This window comes from Delphinapterus leucas, chromosome 6, assembly GCF_059928025.1.
Source record: "Delphinapterus leucas isolate spDelLeu-1000000601 "Yukka" chromosome 6, BTC_Dleu_Yukka2, whole genome shotgun sequence".
In the NCBI taxonomy this organism is placed as follows: Eukaryota; Metazoa; Chordata; class Mammalia; order Artiodactyla; family Monodontidae; genus Delphinapterus; species Delphinapterus leucas.
The window spans coordinates 35,026,754-35,049,312 of record NC_143134.1 but is presented as its reverse complement, the minus strand read 5'-3'; the positions used below and the strand labels follow the sequence as shown (position 1 = coordinate 35,049,312).

At 40.6% G+C, this 22,559-nt stretch overlaps 1 pseudogene; it reads left to right on the top strand.

Annotated features, from left to right (window-relative positions):
- Positions 1-18,974: 18,974 nt before the first annotated feature.
- Positions 18,975-19,799, top strand: LOC111169913 (protein TEX261 pseudogene; annotated as a pseudogene).
- The last annotated feature ends 2,760 nt before the right edge of the window (positions 19,800-22,559 follow it).

Below are 22,559 nucleotides of genomic sequence, written 5' to 3'. Positions count from 1 at the left end.
TGAGTCAGTAAAAACCCACACTGAAGGGCTTTTATCATTTGTGTTTCAATTATTTCATTACAACAAGAGAACAGCATGCGGTTCAGCCCATTGAGCTGATTTGTTCTCCAACTAGAGTTTTTCCATCAGTCAATCGCAGTGCACTGACCTTCCAGCCACTATGCTGTCTGTCTACCTTGGCACTGCCATTTGTAAACTAAATGGCTCTTTATTAGTCAATAGAGAGCCGTGGACCCAGCAGGTGCTCAGGTGGTTCCAAAGCTGCCTTACAGGAAAGAAGGCCACCTGCCCATGAATATGATGAGTACTTCCTTCCCTTCCCCCACAGCACATTCCTGTATAAACCATGTCCATATTATTTTGGAACTCTTCTGGGCACTGCCTTTCCTGTATTAGAGTGTGTCTCTAATATCACCCAACATATTATGGGTATTTCAGGTTTCAAAATTATTTTATACCTTCACTCATAGGGGTAGTGTCAATTAATAACAAATCACAAGCTAGTAATTGTGTCTCAAACAGAATACATGGTACCACCATGTCTGGAAATTTTCCAGTCCAAAATCCCAGTGGTTGCCACTGGGTGGCACTCATGGGCTTTTGCCATGAGCTCCAGTCTGTGTAAATGCTCCATGAGCAAGCAAGCCATCCTCCTTCTCCATGGGCCACACAGGGCTATTGTACAGAGAATTTTTAGGTACCAGGACTCCAACTTCTAATACGTCACTAAAGTGGTCATCTCTTTGTCCACCAGACATCCAATACTGTTTCAAATTAACAACCTGTATGGGCTCAGACAGTTCCATATTTCCCATTAATACAGTTTTATGTCTTCTGTTTTACAATACTAGGTAGGGGAAATGACTTCCAGTCAGACATACTATCCATTGATTAATGCATTTAGGTAAAAGAGATGCAACCACTTCACATAAAGTCCATTAAAACATTCCAATTTTCCTCCAAATTTTCATCTATCAAACTATCAATCATTTCTTCCTCTATCCTTCCAATTTAACTGTAGCCCCCACCAGGACCTCACCACCAAGTTTTGAATCACAGTGCACAGGGGTCCCAATGTCAGGATGTCCCAGAAAAGTTTCTTCTCCAATGCCCGGCCAATTTTCCCCCATATATCTGCATGGCCTTGAGACCCTAAGTGGGGACTGGGTCAGAAGACACTGATCAATACCGATCCAGAATAATTTGCTGGACCATCACCTCCAGTGACTCAAGATTAGATTTCTCATAGTCATCTTTGCCTTCTGGTTTTTAATTCCTCCAAAGTAGAGTAAATAGAGCATATTTGTTTAGGTCTCTTCAATTTTGGGGGAGTAGCAGGGGTTCCTGTTGGTCCATCCAACCTCCATTAGTGTTGCATTAAGACTTTGGTTTCAACTCCATCAATGTTCATTTTATTCATTCTATTTCTTAACTGTTTAAAGATTTCCATGCTTCTGGGAAAAATCTCTTGACTATCCCCAAATTACTGGTTTCAATAATTTCTCTGTGTTGTCTCCCTGCCACCTGGACTACCTTCTTGGTTATCAGGATTCTTAGAAGTCCTTGTTATTTTTGTTCCAAAATAATTTTTCCCTTTGGTCATGTCCCTGAGGCTAGTAGCCATAGCTCAGATCAGCTGAAATACAAGCTTGACAAACAGCATCAGGTTCCCCGTAAGCCAATTTCTCAGGCATTGGGTCTATCAGTTCTAAATTCCATTGGTAACTTTTACCTCTAGTAATTGATCACAGCACAGCTACTGTTTCATACCATGGGTATCAAAGTTTCATCAACACCACTCCTTCAGCCTTCCTCTTCCAAAAGGATGCTTTCATAGTGTTTCAGTAAGTCAGGATCACTACAGCCCAAACCCCACTTCTGATACCAAGTGTGTCATGGATTCCCCAAGGCCACCCTCAGGTTTGGTGATTTGCTAGATGATCTTACAGGACATAGAAAAGTTGCTATACTCACAGTTATAAATTATTATAGCAAATAGATACAGATTTAAATCAGCAAAGGAAATAGGTACATAGGTAGAGTCCAGGAGAAACCAGGTGCAAGCTCCCAGGTGTCCTCTCTCAGAGGAGCTGCACAGACAGCACTTAACTATTCCTGCAATAATGAGTGACAACATGTGTGAAGTGTTACTAATCAGGGAAGTTCACCAGAGCCTTGGTGTCCAGGAATTTTATTGAATGTCATGTAAGCAGGGAGCACCTTAGTCTTCAGCCCATCCAGATATCAGACTGACATAGCATAACCCAGAGCCCCAGGCAAACAAAAATAGGCATTCACTATAAACCACACTGTTAGCATAAATTATCTAGCATGGCCCAAGATCTTGGGTAAACAAAGACATTCTTATCAGACAGGATAGTCCAAGGGCTTAGAAGTTATCTGCCAAGATCCAGTTAATCGCTACTCATTTCCTTGGAATGTGCCAAGTTTAAGCATCCCAAGATTTCTGAGTTAACCCCTTACTACACAGTCTTGAATACTTTTGGTTAGCTTCCTACTAGGTATTATATATTTTTATTTGCTAATTCTATTACTTATATTATTAAAGCTATGTGTGCATATATATTAATATACCACACTACTTTCTGAATTCCCTTACTAGTTGTTAAATCTGGTTTTCATGGGTTTCCCAGGTACACAATTCTGTCACTTCCAAACACTTATAGTACAAGTTTTCTGATTGCTGCCATAGGCTAAAGTAAAAAATCAAGAAAGTATAGTCCCCGATATTTATGTTACAAATCCTTATCATAAGATTATTTTATAATCATTGATATTCTATTAATTTCTAGAATGCCAGATATCACTTTCATTCTTTAAAAGTACAGGAAGGCATTGAGACCAACACAGTTCATGAGTTTTCACTACCTTTAGCTCCTGTGTGAATAACATTTTTGCGGCTTTCAGGTTCAACCAGAGTCTGTATATTTAATGTTAGATGGATAAAAATAAGCCTTTAGAAAGGTTACCTTGAAAATAATAAAATCTAAACCTACAGAAGAACATTTAAAATACACAGATGATTTAACCATGCCATCTGCATCCTTGTCTCCTTCTCCAATGTCTTGGCTCACCCCCTTTCCAGGAAATCAAATCATAGCCTTAGCCGGCCTCTATTTCTCTGGGCCTTTACATCTAAATAATACTCCTTTATGCTGTATCCTACATGTATTGCCAGAGCATCATTCTAAAACACAAGTCTGATTATGCTCCAAATTCTCTATTTCTTATGTAAAATTTAAATCTTAGCACAGCACAGAAGAACTTTGCAACCTGACACTAGCTCTGTCCTATCTTATCATACAAACCTACTCGATATTCCCCAAACATTTCATGCATGTTGCTATGGACTGGATTGTGCCCTCTCCCATATTCATATATTGAAACCCTAACCTCCAAAGTGATGGTTTTGGAGATGGGGCCTTTGGGAGATAATTAAATTTAGATGAGGTCATAAGTGTGACCCTCACAATGGGATTAGTGCTTTTACAAGAAGAGACACCAGAGCATTCTCTCTCTCTCTTCCATGTGAGGACACAGTGAAAAGACAGCCATCTGTAAGGCAGGAACAAAGGCTTCACCAGAGAGTAACCATGCTAATACTTTGACCTTGGGCTTCTAGCCTTCAGAACTGTGAAGAAATAAATTTCTGCTGTTTAACTCACCTAGCCTATGGTATTTTTTATGATAGCCTAACAATTTTCTACCAATTCCAATGTGTGTGTGTGTAGGGAGAAGAGCGGTTTCACCACCAACAAGCAAATCCTGGACACCAGCTGAAAGTCCTACAGTTTAACCCAATTCTGACACTATTTACTTGGAGATAGCATCAGATTCCACAGGGTAAGAGCTCAGTCCCACATGACCGCCCTCTAGTCCAGCTGTCAATTGCAAGCCCGTGTTGTCACCTGCACTTCTAACCATCTGGCTACAGAATGGAGGTTCCCATGACTCCCTCCTAAGATTTGATTAACTTGCTAGAGTGGCTCACAGAGCTCCAAAAACCTGCTTATTCACTGGATTACCAGTCTATTACAAAGGATATAAATCAACAGCCAAATGAAGAGATACATAATGTGAGGTCCTGAACAAGGAAGCTTCTGTCCCCGGGGAGTTTGGGATCCAGCATGGTGGCATGTGGAACCATTCTGGTTCTCCAGCCCAGTTCTCCAAGGCCCCTCTTTTTGGGTTTATATGGAGCCTTCATTATACAGGCATGATTGATTAAATTGTCGGCCATTGGGTTTTTCTTATAAATCACAATATTGCACAGCTGAAGCTGACCAAGAAACATGTTTATATCCCCCAGAAGGAGTGTTTGCTGTTCCTCCTGTTTATTTCTGCCTAGAGGTCCCGACTTATTTTCAAGACCCAGGTCAAATGTTACCTCCATGATGTAGCTTTCCTGACTTTATTTTTCCTCCTGCACATACAGGACCTGCAACATAACTGTGGCCCAGTACAAATGAAAATTCATGACCTCGTATTCAGCAAGCAGCAAAAAAGTGCTGTGAAAGGTACCAATACAGAAAGTGCTTTTCTTTCTTCTGCTTTCTCTCGCTTGTTTTTATTTGCTACCTAATGTCATTCTAAGTAAAGAAAAAATAAATTTTAAAATTATAGTATGAATTTTACCATTTGTCTTTATATTATGTGATGCCAGTTTTAAATGCAAATATAAGAACATTCAGCTCATATGTAGAATCACTGAAATTACACAATCCATTGCTCATACGTGCGTACAGATTCCGTTCTTACCTGGGCAGAGGAAATGCTGCACAAACTTAGGTCAACTGTTTCTATTTCACTTCTTGATACACTCACATTCTGCCAACTCTTTCATCTTTCTAGTGAGTGAGGGAAAACTAAAAGAAAAGCATCTGTGAGCAGCCCTGTCTTCCCCTTTCCTTCCATGTCATTTTCAGCCAAGTGGTTGGCCAACGTGGGGGAAGAAACACAGATAAGAAAGAATAATGATAGGTCATTGATGTTTCCTTGAAGCCACTGTCTTCCTTCTGTGTTTGAAGCAAGTTCTGTATTTAAAGCAAGTTCTGCTTGAAGTGGCTCTCAGGCAGTCCCCGCAAAGCCCAGTTCACCCAGCTGTAGCCATCACAAGCTTACCTCATACTTCTCCACTTGGCTCCTTTGGCTGTACACCCAAGCCCTCTCCATGCACGACTACACCAGACTTGTTCTGTTGGGCAAGAGATGCGTCTCTCACTGGGCTTCTCTGAGGGCCTGGCCCTGTCCTTCCCTTCATGTGCCAGGTACTGTGCTAGGTATGGGCATGCAGCTGTCAGCAGCATGACCAAGGCCCTACTGTCATGGGACTTGTGTTCTATAGGGACAAGGTGGAGGTCGATGGAAAGAAGAGAGAGAAAATAGATAAACAAAAAAGCATGGTAAGTGCAGTACCACTGCTTCCCAAACCATGCAGGGTGAGGGGAGGACAAGGCAGCAGCAAGAGGTCCCATGAAGCTGGGACAGGAAGGCAGAGAGGAGGAGCCATCAGAAAGGTTGAGATGAGCATCCTGCTGGAGGAACACAGCACCCATATCCCTAAGTGAGTGGCAGCTGGTGAAGTGGAGCATGCAGGAGGAGAGGGGTCCATCCAGGCCAGGCAGGACCTCTGAATAAGGATGGGACCCTCGAGCTCCTTCTCAGAGCAGTGAGGGCACTGAGGGATGTAAGCTTCAGGCCTTCCACCTGCCTTATTTTTTGTGGATCACGGTAACTCCTGGTGGGGAAAGCATGGAGAGTCAGCTCAGGAGATCTTGATGGTGAGCTGGCTGAGGAGGTGGCAGTGGAGATTAGAGAAGGGGAAGGAATCCTGCAGTCAGCACACTGTGCGCACCACAAATACTCTGAGTGCCTTGCAGTAAGGTCAGAGCTGTCAAGTACTTCTCTCTGGGTAGACTTTCTAAGTTGGGCAGGTAGTTATATACTCCTGTCTTCAGTCCTCCCTCAGATGCTTCTTCCTCCAAAATAGGGGTTGACAAAGCACAGCCCAGGGCCAGAGCCAGCCTGCCACCTGTTTTGGTTCTACCTGTGATATAAAATGATTTTTACATTTTAAAATTGTTGGAAAAAATTAAAAGAAGAATATTTCATGAGGTGGGAATTATATGAAATTTAAAGTTCAGTGCCTTTAAACAGTTTTATTGGAACACAGTCACACCCATTCATGGACGTACTGCCTATGCTGCTTCGTGCTAAAAGGACAAGTTGAGTAGTTTGTGGTCCACAAGGCCTAAATATTTACTCCCTGGCTCTTTACAGAAAGTTTGTCAATGCCGCTCTAAAGCCCTGGGAGAAGGCAAATCTTTCCTTCTCACTTAGTAAAGACCAGAGATGAACATAAGGAAAGAACACAGTGGTGCAGAGGACAGCATGCACTAAGGCATGGAGATAGGAATGAGGTCAGCATCCACACACACCAAGAGCCCACTCTGTAAGAAAGACCCTGTGGGGACTTCCCTGGCAGTCCAGTGGTTAAGACTCCATGCTTCCAATGCAGGGGGCACAGGTTCAATCCCTGGTCAGAGAACTAAGATCCCACATGCCACAGGGCATGGCAAAAAAGAAAGAAAGAAAGGAAGATAGGCCTTGTGGAGGAGGGAATGAGAGTAGATGGGGTGAGTGGGCCATGTCTTGTCAGGAAGGGGCAGAAGAAGGTGTTGTTGTGGTACCATTTGCAATCTGAACCATGGGCTTAATGTGGAAGCCAAGCCACAGAAGGTCTCAGGAGGCCACTATGTCATTCCAGCAAGATGTGAGATCCTAAAGGGGCAGATGAAAGATGTATCCAAAAGTGGAAGCAATAAGAATTGGTTCATCTTCAAGGAATTCATGGAAAAGACTCTGACAAGTACAGGTTTCTGGTAACTGACTATACTGCTGAACTGAATGAAGAAGCATTTTCAGAACTCTAATGGAAAACTGATGAACTCATAAAAGATGAAAAAAAATTAATTACATGGGACTGAATGAACTGATGAGGATGATTATAATTTTTGTGACTTTCTGTTTGAATAAAAAAAAATCCCACAAGGACTCAGAGGCAAGAAATATACAAATCAGTTTTCACTGCAAAGTAAAGGAGCTGCTACAGTGGAGGGTTACTGGACTGAATGTCAATATTATGCCATAGTATGAGTGTGTTTCGTGTTTGGTAATTGCAATCATTGTTGCTTTTGTTGTGGTCATCCATTTACAAACATTTACAATGTTTGGTGTCAGTTTATTTATCTCTTGTAAAAATAAAATACAGTGTGTGCGTATGAGTTGTGGAAAAAAATTTTCAAAAGGTTAAAAAAAAAAAGAATTGGTAACTGACTGCTTAAAGGGAAAGAGAAAGAATTGAGTCAAAATTGACTCCAGTTTCTAGCCAAGTTTGAACTGGGGAAAAAGGATTCGCCACAGAGAGAAGAAATAAAACTGGTTTAGATACAATGGAGGTGAGGTAACAGCGAGACAATTAAAAATATCCTTTAAGCAGACATGAACTAGAAGTCAGGACAAAGAGTCTAGATAAAATTCTAGGCAGCCATCAATTCAGAAACAAATGCAGTCTCCAGGGCAAGAACTTGAAGCAAGGAAAGCCACAGAATAAGCCCTGGTTTCTATTAGGAGGTTAGAGGGGAAATCCATAGGAGGAAAGAGAAGAAGCAGAGACCAGAGAATCTGGATATTATCACAGCACAGAGGCAGAGGGAAAAGACCCTCAAGAAAGGGCCACCACTGTAGGGGCCAGAAGGCATCCTGCAAGGAAGACTTCCTGTCAACACCTTGCAGTTAAGTGTGAGAAGGAAGGTGGAGCAGACAATATGGAGGTAGATAGTCGTGACCAATGATGTCACATGGAGGAGAATAAGGGGGAAATCACCAACACGAATGCATGTGTGTGAAAAGAATATTAAAGTTAAATTACTAAGTGAAAAGTTAAAATTGTAGTCTAATATCTCACAGTAGAGGAGAAAAGCAAAACAGAGATTAGAGTTTTTGTTTTTTGTTACTAAGAAAAAGATTAAAGTCACACTATAACAAATTTTAGACTTCCATAAGAAAATAACTGACAGAGATGAAGGTTGAATTGAACATTACATAATTAAGAATCCAATTTTACTGGACCTGAGATGAATAAATAAAACATATACCAGGTTTATTACTTTTTTCCCTTAAGTTTTCAAATTGAACAGGGTAGTCTTAAGTTATATCCCACATTAAACTAAAGAATTTAGGTTTAAAAGCTGGAAAATAAATTAACAAGTGATAAGGGATAGGACAGAGGTCAAAGACAAAGAGAGAACACTGATATCACATAGACAGATGGAGAGGGATCATTCACATGGAAAGCAGAGTATTTGCATAATGCTTACTTGCTCTCAACACACATTCACTGAATGTGAACTACACACAATGTACAAAGTAAATGAGATATTGCTCTTCCTTCAATAGATTTACTGTCTAAAATGCTGTATTTATAAAACAGAACCTATTTTCTTAGTGAATCTGAGAAAGAACTCTAGTAACCTGATTTACTTTATAATCATTCAACCTAGGTTTTTGCTGACTCCATAATAGCAAATCTACTCGTTGGAACTAAGGGGGTAAAAAAAGCACAGTCTAAAACGTAAATTCCATAATGATTTTAACTCTCAGCCGTGTATGAAGAAAAATCTTCATTTTGTGCCAGGAAAAGCCTAAACTCCTAAAGTTCTTACATCTGAATTGTGGAAGACAGAAGCCCTGATGTTATCCATATTCAGCAAGAGGAACATCTTGAGAACTCCTTCCCAATTAGAAGCTTTGCTCTTCTCTCTACTTCTCAAATACAGGCAGAAAAGATAACTTGTAAAATGTAAAAACTAAGTAATTGGAAGAGAGAGAGAGAGGAAGGGAAAAGGGAAAGAAGGGGGAGGAGGAAGAGAAGGAGAAAAGAAGAGAGAACACTACCTAACACCCTAAAATGATCTGACAAGGACTTTTCCTTAGATTTATTTTTGTTTCCTTACCATTTCTGTGGTCTTCAAAAATGAGTCATAATTCAGCTGCACATATTAAAACCCCCACAAAAACACTACATTTTATCTCAGCTTGAAAGTAGACATGTGATTTGGAGTTTTAAAGTAATATAGAACCAAGTCATACTTTCTCCCTTCAAGATCCACTTCAAAGCTATTTATGATGTGTCAGCTCTGGTGTGAGGTCAGCCATTTGCACATCATATGACACAAGTTTAATTATGGGAATGTTAGAGAAATATAAGTAAATTAAAACTGTGCATCTCAGAAAGAAGGTGCACATTCCCACAGAATTCATTTATGATTCTTTTATGGAAGTTATGTCACTGAGTCCAAGCTCGCTCTGCATGCTGCATGACAGGCCGATAAATCGGGAGATGAGGTGTTGAGGCAAGGAATATGACTTTATTCGGAAAGCCAGCAGACCCAGAAGATGGCAGACTAGGGTCCCCTCCCAAAAATCTTACGGGGTCTGGATGCCAGTTTCTTTTATAGAATCAGAGAGAGAGAGGCGGTGAAGAAGTAAAGTAAAAAGGGCCATCAGTCTTGCAAAACATCTCCTGGAATGGCCAGCCTTGGGGAGGGGATGTGTTAATTTCTTCCTTTCCGCAGCCATTCACAGGTGGGCAGAGTCAGATTGTCTCCCTGTGAGCTGAACAAAGGCACTTTAGTTTCTTATTCAGGCAGAGGGGCAGGGTTCCCTGAGGCAGACCATTATGTATGATTATAATAACAAAAGCAATGAAAAGCAAAGGTTAAAGTCAAAGAAACAGATCCAACATGGGGTCGAAATTGGCTCATCTCTGTTACAGTTAGACATTGAAAATGGGATATATTAATCTGTAGAAAGATAATTGTCCAATCTATGAATAGTCACAATTTATTTCCTATACTAAGGAATGCCAAATCCTAATTAGATGCTCCCCTCTTGCTGTTTTTAGGCATTTATACAAAAATACTAAAACTGTCAGATTTTTAAAAATGGAACATAATTTTTAAACTGTGCTTAGCAGCTAGATCTCTGAAAACACCTTTCAAAATAGAAATAGGACATTTTTGAAAAGTGATATAGAAATTAAAATTAGGTGTTTAATGAATTATTTCTGCTTCTAAGATGGAGTAACACAAAAACAGATGAAGTATATGAAACAATTATTTTTCTGACATTGGCTCTCAAAGGTGAAGGAAAATGACCCTGAGAGGGGAAGCAAATAAGGAGAGACTTATGACTGCCCACAGTTCACTGCCTGGAGAGAGCATCCAGGATGCAGCAGGAGGAGGTGACTCCAGGGGGCACAGGTGGTCCACCTGAGTTGAGGAGAAGGAACTGAGAGTCTGGGGAGAACAAAGCCACTAGAGTTTACAGAGCACAGTGCACAAGAGGAGAGAACTACATGGAGAAAGAGCTCTGAAGAATTCCAGAAGGTTCCCTTAGAATACTGAGAACTGAGCAGTGTGTGAGTGTGGGGATGTCAGCCAAGGCTAGGGAAAGAAGCACAAGTGAGGAGTGAGAGAACAATCACCAGAGATTTGCAAGGCTGGGAATAGTTCCTGCTCCACCAGTCAGAAGAGAAAACATTGCAATTCTCAGGCTATTAGATAGGGTACACAGGAGGGTACTTCCTTGGTGGTATAGTGGAATCAGCCCTAGAACAAAGGTTGCTCTGGTTGTTACCGAATGCAATTCATGTGCCTGACTCACAGTGAGGCCAAATATACCAAAACATCAGCATTTAGAGCAGAGAAAAGTTTATTGCAAGGCCAAGCAAGAAGAATGTGTGGCTCATGCTCAAAATCCCTGAACTCTCTGATGGTTTTTAGGGAGAAGTTTTTATAGGCAAAATTTGGAGTGAGGGCTGCAGGGTGTGTGACTTTCTTCGGACTGGCTGGTGGTGAGGTAACAGGGCAGTGTTCCAGGAATCTTATGTTTAGCCTGTAGTTACCATCCTCTACCTGGGTGAGGGCCTTAGTTCCTACAGAAGAACTCAAAGATATTGTTATGTATATTCCTTGAGGAGGAACCAAGACACTTCCCCAAGGTTACACTATTGTTTCTTGACTGCTCCTCCTTTCTTTCTGCATTCCCTCCCTTCCCTAATTAGCAACAATTTGAATCTTCCCTTTGGAACTCAGGGAAGGTCAAGGAGGCTGAAGCCTTTTGCCTGCAAATAAGAAACGGGGGACACAGAAGGGATGTGTACCAGGGAAGGTCCCACAGGGTCTTGCTCCATTTCATGGTCTTACATAACATCTCTCAAGAGCAAACCTTGAAAGATCAAACTGTTACCAAGTGACTTAGCTGCATCTCTAAACAATGTTCACAGGAACCCAAAATTAGCCAGCATTCAGCAAGGTAAAACTCACAGGGTCTGGCATGCAAAGAGTTAGGAAAATATGACCCATAATGAGAAGAAAAAAACCAATTAATAAGAATAAGCCCAGAGATGATACAGTTATTAGGATTAGCAGATAAGGACATTGAAATAATTATCATAGCTGTATTCCATGTTCAATGTTCAAGAAAGATTGCACAGGTTATTAGGGATAGGAAAAATATGAAAAATACCAAAATCAAGCTACCTAAAATGAAAATACAATCTCTGAGATGAAAAATACTGGATGGGACTAACAGCAGATTAGACAATAAAGAAGAAAAAATGGGTGAACTTGAAGAAATAGGAGCAGAAACTATCCAAAGTGAAACACAAAGAAAAAAGATTGAAAAAAATTAATGGAGCATCAGTGAGCTGTGGGGCACATTCAGTCAGATTAATACACATATAATCGGAATGAAACAGGAGGGAAGGGGGCAGGGCACAAACGTTAAAGGAATGACATAGCCCAAGGACATGACATAAACTAATTAGAACAAAATGGGTCCAAGATGGCCGACAAGTTGACTTCCATTAGACCTTGAGCCTCAGTATATGCTCACTGTAACACATCCGCAAGCTAAATGACACACCCACAGGCACCATGACAGTTCCAAGGCCGACCATAAGGATAAAAAAGTGGGCAGTGCCCCATTTGCTGGAAATCCCCACCCCTTCCCAAAATGGCTGGAATACTCCTCCCATTTATTAGCCTATGAAATTACCCACCCCTATAAAAACTGAAAACCCCATACCCTAGTGCCTTTCTCGCCTTCTGAGATGGCCCACATTCTGTCTGTGAAGTGTGTTTCTCTCTAAATAAATCCACTTCTTACCTATCACTTTGTCTCTCACTGAATACTTTCTGAGATGAGACATCAAGAACCTGAGCTTCATTAACTCCTGAAACCAGGTGTGTGATTTCGGTTGGAAGACTGTGGGTTTTGGCCTGGTTCGAGCCCCAGTCAGGGTTTTGGCCAGGTTCGAGTCCTGGCCACATGGGTTTGAGTCCCAATCAGGGCTCTGGCAGGGTTAGAGTCCTGGCCTCGTGGGTTCAAGTCCCAATCTGAGGTGCACGGTTTCAGGAGTTCCTGTAGGAAAAAAGAGGTAAGGGGAACATTATTGAAAAAAATAACATCCCCCAAATTTCCAAATCTGATAAAAACTCTAAACCAGTGGTGCTCAACTGGGGGTGACTTTGCCCTTGAGGACATTGGCAACGTCTGGAGTCATTTTTGGTTGTCACAGAGGAGAATAATACTGGAATCTAGTGGGTAGAAGCCAGGAATGCTAAACATCCTATAATGCATAGACAGCCTCCACCAGGCCCCATAGTGCTGAGACTGAGAAACTCAGCTCTAAATCCGCAGGTCCAAGAAGCCCAATCAGCCCCAAGCACAGAGAGAGAGTGGGGGAGAGAGAGAGGAGAACAACATGAAGGCATGTCATAATTGGATTGCCTTAATCTGTGATAAAGAGAAATCTTAAATGTAGCCAGAACAAAAAGACATATTATGTCACAAAATCAAAGGTAAGAATGATAATGAACTTCTCTTCAGAAGCAATGAAAGCCAGAAGATACTGCAGCAACATCTTTAAAGGACTGGGGTCTAAATGTGGGGCTGTAAACCTACATTTCTATAATCAGCAAAAATATTTAGAATATAGTGAAACTGAAAGGATTCATCTCCAGCAGATTTGTAGTATAGGACATAATTTTTAATGTTCTTCAGGAAGAAGAAAATCATACCAGGTTGAAATCTGTGAGGAGAAATAGACAAATCACAATTGTAACAAGAGATTCCAACACCCCTCTCTGAACAACTGAAAGAATGAGTAGGCAGAAAATCAGGAAAGGCATAGAAGACTTAAACAAGACTTGAACAATATTATCAATCAGCTTGACCTAATTGACATTTATAAAATACTCCACCCAACAACAGCAGAATACGTATTTTTCCAAGTGCACATGGGATGTTTACTGAGACAGGCTACATCTGGGCTATAAAACAAGTCTTGATAAATTTAAAATAATTTAAAGCATACAAAGTATGTTCTCTGATCACAATAGAATTATCTTAGAAATAAATATTAGAAAGATATCTAGAAAATCACCAAATACTTATGAAACCAAGCAGGACCCTGTGGGACTTCTGGGCACAAAAGACTTTCTGTGTCCCCCGTTTCTTGTAGGGAATAGACTCCAGCCTCCATGACCTTACCTGAGTTCCAAAGGGCAGATTCGAACAGTTGCTAATCTGGGAAGGGAGGGGATGCAGAGGCAAGGGAGGAGCAGCCAAGAAACAATAGTGCAGCCTTGGGGCAGGGTCCTGGTTCTGCCTCAAGGGACACACATAACAACACCTTTGAGCTCTTTACAGAGCTAAAACCCCCAACAGGTAAAAGATGTTAGCATTCTTCATTCCAGAGAAGACCACCTGAGGCCAGATTAAAGGAACCAGAGAAGTTCATCAGGAGACTACCTGAGACCAGATTAGAGTGCAGGCCCTGCACACACCCTAATCCTTATCAGCAACCCTGCCCTTGAACCGTTACTATAAAACTCCTCACCAAATCCTCCTGGGTTGGGACACACAGTTTTGAGAGGCATGAACCCACTGTGTCCCCCTTTTCCTGGCAAAGCAATAAAGCCATTCTTTTCTACTTCACCCAAAACTCTGTCTCTGAGATTTGATTCGGCACTGGTGCACAGATGCCGAGTTTTCAGCAGCAGTTTTAAGTCAAGGTTCACTTTTTTCCTATGGATATCTGATTGCTCTAACACCATTTGTTGGAAAGACTATTTTTCCTTCATTGAATTGCCTTTGAATCTACATTAAGAATCAGCTACCCATACTTGTGGGGTTATTTCTGGAGAATCTCTTCTGTTCCATTGACCTATGTGTTTATTCTTGCACCAGTACCACACAGTCTTGTTTACCATAGCTATGTAAAAATCTTAAGATTGCTTCCCAATTTATTCTCCTTTTTCAAACTTTTATTAGATATTCTAGTTCCTTTGACTTTCCAAATACATTTAGAATAATATCATCTATATTGACAAAATCTTGCTGGGATTTTGATAGAAATTGCCATAAATCTGTATATCACTTTAGAGGCAATTGACATCTTTACTATGTTGAGTCTTCCAAACATGAACATATTATATCTCCATTTATTTAGATGTTGTTTGATTTCTTTCTTCAGAATTTTGTAGTTTTGAGCATTGAAGTTCTGTGCATGTTTTCTTATATTTACACCTAAATATTTCACCTCATCTTGAGCTATTGTAAATGCATCCTTAAGTATGATCCTGTCTGTAGGTTTTGTAGATAACTTTTATGAGGTTGAAGAAGTTCCTTTTACTCCTACATTGCTGAAAGTTTTTATCATGAATCTGTATTGGGTTTTCTCAAATGCTTTATTTTTTGCATGAATTGAGATGAACTTATGATTATATATTATTCTATTACTATGTATTACATGAATTGATTTTTAGATATTAAAATCACTTTAGAATAAATCTCACTTGGTCCTGGTGTATAACCCTTTTTATGTATTGCTGAATATGACTTGGGAATATTTTGTAAAGGAATCTTCTGGCTGTGATAAGACTGGATATTGTACTAAATATTTTTCTTGTGAAAAAATTTTTTCTTTTTCTTTGTCTGGCTTTGGTATCAGGGTAATAATGCCCTCATTGAAGAAGTAGGGAGTCTCCCACCTCCTCAACTCTCTGAAGAATTTGTGATATACTATTATTATTTCTTCTTTAAATATTTGATAAAATTCATCAGTGATGCCATCTGGGCCATGCTTTTCTTTGTGGAATTTTTTTATTCCTTATTAAATAATTCCTACTTTCCTTGTTATAGGTCTATTCAGATATTCTATTTGTTCTTTTTTTAAAAATATTTTTCACTTCCTTTATTTTAGCATTGGTGTTTTGACTATAGGTTTTTTTTCTTTTTTTAAGAATTGGGGACTTCCCTGGTGGTCCAACGGTTAAAAATCTGCCTTCCAATGCAGGGGATGTGGGTTCAATACCTGGTCGAGGAACTAAGATTCTACATGCCATGGGGCAACTAAGCCCATGCACCACAACTAGAGAGGCTGCATGCTGCAACTACTGAGCCCATGCACTCTGGAGCCCGTGAGCCACAACTAGAGAGAAGCCCACAAGCCACAATAAAGAGCCCACTCGCCACAGAGAGTGGTCTGTGTGCCACAATGAAAGGTCCCGCATGCTGCAAGGAAGATCCCGCACACCACAACTAAGACCCAATGCAGCCAAATAAATAAATAATTGAAGTACAGTTGAATTACAATGTTGTGTTAATTTCTGCTGTACAGCAAAGTGATTCAGTCATATATATATATATATTCTTTTCCATATTCTTTTCCATTATGGTTTATCACAGGATATTGAATATAGTTCCCTGTGCTATACAGTAGGACCTTGTTGTTTGTCCATCCTATATATAACGGTTTGCATCTACTAAACCCAACCTCCCACTCCATCCCTCCCCACTGCCGTTGGCAACCACAGGTCTGTCCTCTATGTCTGTGAGTCTGTTTCTGTTTCGTAGGTAGGTTCATTTGTGTCATATTTTAGATTCCACATATAAGTGATATCATATGGTATTTATCTCTCTCTTTGTGACTTACTTCACTTAGTATGATAATCTTTAGTTCCATCCATGTTGCTGCAAATGGCATTATTTCATTTTTTTTAATAGCTGAGTAGTATTGCATTGTATATATGTACCACATTTTCTTTATCCATTCTTCTGTCAATGGACATTTAGGTTTTTCAGATATTCTGTTTCTTCTTGACTCAATTTTGGTTATTTGCATCTTTCTAGGAACTTGTCTATTTTAACAAAGTTGTCTATTTGTTGCTATAATTAGTTCAGAATATTCTCTCATAATTGTTTTGATTTCTGTAAGGTCAGTTGTGAAGTCCACTCTTTCATTTCTGGTTTTGGTAATTTGTGTCTTGTCTCTTATTTTTTTGGTTAATATAGCTAAGTTTTGTCAATTTTGTTGGCCTTTTCCTAGCATCAAATTTGGTTTTGTTGATTATCTCTATTAATTTTTTTCTGTGTCATTGATTTCTGCTTTTAATATTTATCATTTCTTTCCTTCTATTTGCTTTATAATTGTTTGCTCATTTTTTCTAATTTCCTATGGTGAATGCTTGAGTTGTTGGGTTGAGATACCTTTTTTCTTTTTTGACTTAAGGCAGTAAATTCTCCTCTAAGCACTGCTTTCACTGAATCTCCTATATTTTGATTTGTTGTGTTTCTGTTTTAATTGAGTTAAATCTTTAAATTTTAATCTTCTGCTATCTTTTTGGGGGCCATGGATTATTTAGAAGTTTAATTTACAAATACTTGAAGTTTTCCCAGATTCTTTCAGTTATTGATCTCCATTTTAATTCCATTGTGTTCAGAGAACATACTTTGCATAATCTTTATCTTTTTCAACTTAGTGAGGCTTGTTTTGTGTCTCAACATATGACCTATGCTGGAGAATGTTCCATGAATTCTTGAAAAGAATATGTATTCAGCAGTCATTGGTGTATGTTCTGTAAATGCTACTTAAGTCAAGTTGGTTGATAGTGTTGTTAAAGTCTTCTTCATCCTTTCTGATTTGCTGCCTGGTTGTTCTTTCAATTGCTGAGAGTAGAGTACTGAAATTTCCAACTATTATTTTTGAATTGTGTATTTCTCCTTTCAGTTCTGTCAAGATTTGATTCATGTAAATGGAGACTCTGTCATTAGGTGTGTGTATTTTTAAATTTTTATATGTTCCTTGTGTATTGATAATGAATTGCCTCTCTTTGTCTCTAGTATTATTTGTTTCCTCAAAGTTTACTTTGTCTGATTTCAAGACAAACTAGAATATAGCCCTTCCGGTTCGCTTGTGGTTATTATATGCCTACTATATGTTTTCCACACAAATTTGTTTGAATCTAAGATGTGTCTATTGTAGAAAACAAAGTTATATCTTGATTCTTCATCCAGTCTCACTATCTGTGCCTTTTAAGTTGGATGTTTAACACACTCATATTTAATGTAATTATTGATATGCTTGGACTTAATCTACCAATTTGCTACCTTTTTTCTATATGTCTCATATCTCTTTTCTTCTTCCATTCCTCCTTTACTATCTTCTTTTGTTCTAAATGAAACTTTAGAGAGCACTATTTATTCCTCTATTGACATTTTAACTATTTTTTTAGTTATTTTATTAATGATTGCTCTAGGGATTACAATATGCATCTTACCTTATCACAGTTTACTTTAGAATAATACTAACTGAAATTTGGCCAAATAGAGAATATCTGCTCAAATTTATCATTTCTTTCCCTGGCCTTTACACTATTATTGTGACATCTATTGCATTTATATATACTATAAATCTGGATTTATCCATTATTGTTGTTGTTTTGTTTGTGTACTCTGTCTCCCCAACAGTGTCTGCTCAGTTGTTTGTTCTTATTTTTGTGTTTAAGCCCTCTTTCCCAGGTTTTGTCCTGGTGACTGCATAGCTTAGCATTCAGGTAAAGGTTAATCAGATTGTTCTCAGAGCTAATGCGGTTTCCACCTTCTGCTGATGGGTCTGTGTGTGGGCAGAGGAGCACCTTCTAAGCTCAAGTGACTTTCAAGTGTACCTTGGCTTTCACATTCCACTGAAATCTCTTGCATCTTCACTCCATAAAAAGGCATACTGTGATGGCTGGAGATGTGCAAATGTCTTCAGTCTGCTGTAGTCTTTCTCATACATGTGCACACACTCTGGGATATGTTGAGTTATCAAGTCCCCATTGCTGTCTCACCTCCTGGAGCTCCCTAGTAAATTCTCAGCTTTCCTTCTGGTCCATTGCTTGCTCAAAACAGTCCTGAACTGTTAGCAGAGCTTCAGGTCTTCCCTGATCACTTGCTAATGAAATCTACTTTAACTGAAATAACTCCAGATCAAGTGAGATCTCTTTGGCAGTGGAATCAAAGGTGATAGTTTTCTTGCCCTGCCTCCACATTTAAAAAAATAAATTTATTTATTTTTGGCTGCATTGGGTCTTCGTTGTTGTGCGTGGGCTTTCTCTAGTTGTGGCAAATGGGGGCTACTCTTTGTTGCGGTGTGCGGTCTTCTCATTGCAGTGGCTTCTCTTGTTGCGGAGCATGGGCTCTAGGTGCGTGGGCTTCAGTAGTTGTGGCCCATGGGCTTAGTTGCTCCGCGGCATGTGGGATCTTCCCGGACCAGGGCTCAAACCAGTGTCCCCTGCACTGGCAGGCAGATTCTTAACCACTGCACCACCAGAGAAGCCCCTGCCTCCACATTTATTGAACTATGATGATGGGAAGTGACAGCAGCTTCCCCAAGAAAGAACGTCACATGCTCTTGATGTTTGTAACTGAATTTCAGTAGTTTTCATGAATAAAATTTTCTCAGTTTGATGTGTGCACTTGGTGAATTTCCAAGCACTGAAATAGTTGTTTGACAGTTTTCTCCAGCTTTGATAAATGATTTTTGGGAAGAGGATGTGTGGACTTGCTAACAGGACCATGTCAAAAATCCAAATAGCAAGTGTGCAGGCCTATCCCAGCGGTCAGGGGGCAGGCAGGGCATGGGCATCATGTGGCTCATGTACCTGCTGAGCTGGCTGTTGCTCTTCATCCAGGTGGCCTTCATCATGCTGACCATTATAGCCAGACTCTTTTACCTGGCAGAATTGATAGAAGAATACACAGTGGCCACTAGTAGGATCATAAAACACATGACCTGATTCTCCACAGCTGTATCGATTGGTCTCTACATTTTTGAGTGCTTCCCCACTTGCATGATTGGCATGGGTCTCTGCACCAACCTTGTCTACTTTGGTCTCCTCCAGACCTTCCCCTTAGTCATGCTGACCTCGCTTAACTTCATCCTGTTGTATGGGTTAGTGGTGGTGAATCATTACCTAGAGTTTCAATTTTTTGCAAAGGAGTATTATCTTTTCTCAGAGGTCCTGGCTTATTTCACTTTCTGCCTGTGGATAATCCCATTTGCATTCTTTGTGTCACTGTCGGCTGGGGAGAACGTCCTGCCCTCCACCATGCAGCCAGGAGACAATGTGGTCTCCAATTACTTCACCAAAGGCAAGTGGGGCAAATGCTTAGGAATCCTGGCTGTCTTCTCCTTCATCAAAGAAGCCATTCTACCCAGTCGGCAGAAGATATACTGACCCCCTGGGGAGGGGATGCTGGGGCAAGATCAGGAGAGTCAGGCCCCTGGGCCTCTGCACTAGGTGGGGGACAGTAGCTAGAAGGCACCTTCCCCCAGCCCTGGCCCTCCTTCCCTGACTCCCCCAGATGCCCCCATCCCCACCCTCCTCAGGAGGTTCAGCTTGGCTCAGATCTGATGCTGCCAGAGGCTGAGACTTCAGAGAGCATTAGGGAGGATGCTGTGCCTGCTTAGCTGGGAGGCCGTGGTCCACCTTTGGTGGGCAAAGGCTGAGCTCCTGTGGCCCTCCTGCCCCCTCCTGTGATGGGTCTGGCGTTCTGGCTCAGCCAGGGCAGGCAGGGCAGGGGCCATGAAGCTGGAGAGCAGATGGTGATAATTGCTGTGGCAGATGGCCGTAGGGAGGGGCCGTGGCTTAGCACTTGTAAGAGAAAGTTTTTGCTGTTGAACTGCGATTTCTGTCCAAGTGCTGATTGTCATTTGAATAAAGATGCTAGATGGCACTGTTTGCCATAATACCCTGAAAAAAAAATCCAAAGAGTATTTTTGTTGCAAGAATTCTCTTGCAGTGCTAGACATTGTTTATCTTCACTCACCATCCATTTCTACATTTATTCTTCTACTCCTTGTGAAGGGTGGGAAGGTTAAAAACTACATTTCCCAGAGACTTTTGCCCTTAGGAGTCTGGATTGATTGACTTGGGTTCTGCCAATAAGATGTGATTGCATGAGATATGGAAGGCAGAAGGGAGGAGGGTGCCATTCTCTTGGCAGAGATGGCACTGATGTGTAGATTCTGGCAGATGTGAACTTTTGCAATGGCCCAATTCCATGTCCCACTCACTTTCACCCAGTTTCATGGGTGTGGCAGCTGTGACCTTGGCAATGGTTTCATGCAGCTTCTTGATCTCTGGATTACAGCTGCTATGGCAGGACTCTGAGGCCTAGTCATAGCCCCACTGACTTCAAATCTCAAAGTCCTTTCCATGATTTTGCAAACAACTAATTCCCTGTATTAAATCCCTATCTGTTTGAAACATCTAGAGTGATTTCTATCTCCTGAACTACAACTTCATCTATACAATTATAATTTGGAGACTTTGGGATGATTAAACTCTTCTTTTAGGCAATGGTTATTCTCCCTTGAGGGGCTATTATCCAGGCCTGACTGAGAAAATCACATATCACCCATAGTTCCTGGACTGGGATGTGGCAATCATATGAGACTTGGATTGTCTTCATTGGGCAGGGTTGATATGTATTTTATGTAGGTGTGGGCATTATTTAAAGTGTGTATATGGGAAAGGGGTGGTGAGAAGTGTTGTTTGTTGGTGAAATCTCAAACATTTCAGCCCAGATGCCCAGATCCCAGCTGCATGGAGCCTGGGAGGTGAGGATCGGCCCCTTGTTTGAGCTTCAATACTGGGAGGTTGGCCCATCTTCCATCAAAACTCACATGGTGGGGGAATTCTCCCAACACAGGAAAGGGTTCTGATCCTAGAGACCCAGAAATAACACAGATTTTTCACAGTGGTTGTTGGATGAGAGCCTGGAAAGATGGGGAGGCCACATGGGGGAGCTATGTTTAACACAGCCTTGGAAATTCATCTGGAAATGCCATGTTGGCTGGGGATCCAGGAGGACCCAGAGGTGGAGTAAGACATGAAGAACAGTTTAGGTGGCAGTAGGGTGATGATGATGAGTGAGAGTGTAGATTCCCCTCCCCATCTCCCAGAGCTCAGGGGTTCAAACCCATGGCCATATCATTCTCTGTTCCTCAATTTCCTCATCTGAAAAATGGGGATAATAGCTAGGCCATTAGGCTTTTGTAAGGATTAAATAAGGTAAAGCAGGCACATGAGAGCAACCAATGGATCCACTTAAAACAAAAAGTAGGTCGAAGCAGGAGGTCAGAATTCATGTCCACTAGCAGGGACAGCCAGCTAGAAGTCAAGTGGCACTCAGATGATAGCTATTCAGAGACAGGTAAATGACTTTTTTTTTTTTTTGTCTTCTCATGTTTTATGAAGGTAATATCATCACAACATTAAAACACTTGAAATTTTTTATCTTAAAAATTTCAAAATAGACCCAAAAGTCAAGAGCATAATGTAGCACCCACCCAGCTTCAACTACCATCAACAACTTCTGAAATTTCATTATCCTCATCTCCCCTTTTCTCTGGAGTATTTGAAAAAATATGCTAACCATCATGTTCTCCACTTGTACATACTTGCAGGTGTATTTACATCCAAACAGTCATTTTTCTACATAATCACACTTTAAATTAACGATAATTCCTTTATCAAAAATGTTTAAAGAAAAATAATTCCCCATACTCCCATCACTATTTAAACCACAGTGATTCCACTTCTCTTCCAGTTCTGCAGGAAGTGTGCAAGACCCAGCTCCAAAGTTCCAAGCACAGGAACTCTCTCTTCTGTTTCTTCCCCCTCTTAAAATTGTATCATGTTCAGTTCCATGTAGCCCCACTATCTTAACCAGGGGAGCTGGGTGAGTTAATATACCTTTAAAAATACCTTACAGACCATTTAGCTCTTATGAATATTGATGCAAAAATCTTCAATGAAATACTAGCCAACCAAATTTGGCTGCATATTAAAAGGATTACACCATGACCAAATAGAATTTATTCCCAGAACGCAAGGATGATTCAACATATGAAAATCAACCAATATATCACATTAACAGAATGAACAGGAAAAAAAAACCACACACATGATCATTTCAATTGATGCAGAAAAGCTTTTGACAAAGTCCAACACCCTTTCATGATTAAAAAAAAACTCAACAAACTAGGATAGAAGGGAACTTCCCCAACATGATAAAGGCTATATATGAAAAAATCCACAGTGAACATCAAACTCAATGATGAAAGACCTAAAGATTTCCCC